Below are 2879 nucleotides of genomic sequence, written 5' to 3' on the forward strand. Positions count from 1 at the left end.
TCTGACAGAAATTCTGTCTTTAACAAAACTAGTGATTTTATAACATGAGTTTTCTGTAAGTTCAGTTAAGTCGCTCAGTTGTCTGACTCTTTGCAACCCCATGGACTGCAGCACGCCAGGCCTCCTTGTCTATCACCAACTCCCGGAGTTTACTCAAATTCATCTCCATTGAGTCGGTGATGTCATCCAACCATCTCATTCTCTGTCATTCCCTTCTCCTCCCACCTTCAATCTATCCTAGCATCAGGATCTTTTCTAATGAGTCAGTTCACATCAGGTGGCTAAAGCATTGGAGTTTCAGCATCAGCATCAGTTCTTCCAATGAATATTCAGGACTGATTTCCTTTAGGATGGACTGGTTGGTTCTCCTTGCAGTTCTAGGGACTCTCAAGTCTTCTCTAACATCACAGTTCAAAAGCATCAATTCTTTGGTGCTCAGCTTTGTTTATAATCCAACTCTCACATCCATACATGACTGCTGGAAAAACCATAGCTTTGATTAGATGGACCTTTGTTGGCAAAGTACTGCTTTTTAATATGCCATCTAGGTTGATCATAGCTTTTCTTCCAAGGAGTAAGCATTTTTTAATTTCCTGGCTGCAGTCACTATCTGCAGTGATTTTGGAGTCCCCCCCCAAATAAAGTCTGTCACTGTTTCCATTGTTTCTCTGTCTATTTGCCATGAAATGATGGGAGCAGATGCCATGATCTTAGTTTTCTGAATGTTGAGCTTTAAGCCAACTTTTTCACTATCCTCTTTCACTTTCATCAAGAGGCTCTTCAGTGCGTCTTCGCTTTCTGCCGTAAGGGTGGTGTCTTATGCATATCTGAGTTTATTGGTCTTTCTCCCGGCAACTTGATTCCAGCTTGTGCTTCTTCCAGCCCAGCATTTCTCATGATGTACTCTGCATATAAGTTAAATAAGGAGGGTGACAATATACAGCCTTGATGTACTCCTTTTCCAATTTGGAAACAGTCTGTTGTTCCATGTCCAGTTCTAACTGTTGCTTCCTGACCTGAATACAGATTTCTCAAGAGACAGATCGGGTGGTATGGTATTCCCATCTCTTTCAGAATTTTCCAGTTTGTTGTGATCCATACAGTCAAAGGCTTTGGCATAGTCAATAAAGCAGAAATAGATATTTTTCTGGAACTCTCTTGCTTTTTTGATGATCCAACAGATGATGGCAATTTGATCTCTGGCTCCTCTGCCTTTTCTAAATCCAAATTCAACATCTAGAAGTTCACAGTTCTCGTACTTTTGAATCCTGGCTTGGAGAATTTTGAGCATTACTTTACTAGCATGTGAATTGAGTGCAATTGTGCAGTAGTTTGAGCATTCTTTGGCATTGCCTTTTTTTGGGACTGGAATGAAAACTGACCTTTTCCAGTCCTGTGGCCACAGCTGAGTTTTCCAAATTTGCTGGCATATTGAGTGTAGCACTTTCACATTTTTCTGTAAAGGCTCATGTAATTTTTCAGAAAACAGAAAGCTGGCTAGACCTGTCTAAAATGTTGAATTTTTTTATGTGAGAGGAAGACTAGATAGTTATTTGGGGCAAACCCCAGAATCAAATGCTTAATTACACTCAGGTAACATGATGTCCCCCAAAATTCTACCTTTGTAGAATTGTACATCTAAGAATGTTTTATTTTAGGTTAATAAATTGCTGCCTACATTGTGAATTATAATTATTTCAACAAGAACTGTAGTAAGTTAAAGTATGCTCAATATATGAATAAAAAGGAAGGATTCATATACAGGGGAAAAATTATTCTTTTCCAAAATTTAAGTCAAAATTATAATATGCAATCTGATTTCACTCTGCAAATGTACCTCTGAATCATGAAGATATATATTATATGAAACTTTATTTATAATGTGATTGTGTTAGTGATGTTTTCATTTTATGTAAACAAACTTACAGTTGACTATCTAATATGCTTCTTTTCTTCCTTAGAAAAATTTACCAAAATATTATGTCTAAAAGGTATGGATAGTGATTTAAAAGAGTGTTGAATGTTATAGGAAAAAGTATATAGTAAATCAAAGATTTGGAGAAATTCAATAAGTAAACTGCAGATGTTCTTATATTATTTCATATATCATCTTCTCATTTATTCATTCATTAAAAACATATTTTGGCACTAATTAATGAGGTAGATTTTCAGTAATGTCAGAGATACAGATACACACACACTTTCATTTTAAAGGAAGGAAAACTCTGCAGTAACTCTAAATATTTTTTGGATAACAAAACACTTTACCTCACTTTCAATAGTTCAAAAATAAATAAAATAAAATGCAACAAGGGGACTGAAAATATTCTTGAAACTTCTTTAATGTTTAAAATATTTATTTGCATGATTATCTATCTGTGTGACAGGAAAGTCAGGTTGGTTTCTCCACTTGCATTATTCTTATGATTATAGATATTTTTTCCCAATGGATTTCAGTAATTAAATTTTGTTTATTAGATTGTCTTAATAGTTAGGATGAAGATGTTTTGATCCCTTTTTGGTACTTTTGGCAGCTGACTTGAGTAGGACTGCTCATCATGAGCAGTCATACAAAAGCATAAATGTCAGCTCTGCAGCTTGTTGCTACAGTTAGCTTCAGCGAGAATGTCAGAAGTGACAAGACATAAAGTGATTCTGAGCGATGACATTCTTGTTGATAATAGATTGGCTTCTGTGGATGCTGCAGCAGATTTGATCTCTGAAACCTTTCACTTCTTAAAAAAATAAAAAGAAAAGAAAAATTTGAGAAGTGCACTAGCCTATGTTGGGAAATTTCAATCTTTCACCCAAACATTGTCAGAATTATCTTCGGATGATTTAAATGTCATGCTCACTCTATTTGTTGGATCATTCTTTGA

Source organism: Muntiacus reevesi, chromosome 13, assembly GCF_963930625.1.
Source record: "Muntiacus reevesi chromosome 13, mMunRee1.1, whole genome shotgun sequence".
Classification (NCBI taxonomy): Eukaryota; Metazoa; Chordata; class Mammalia; order Artiodactyla; family Cervidae; genus Muntiacus; species Muntiacus reevesi.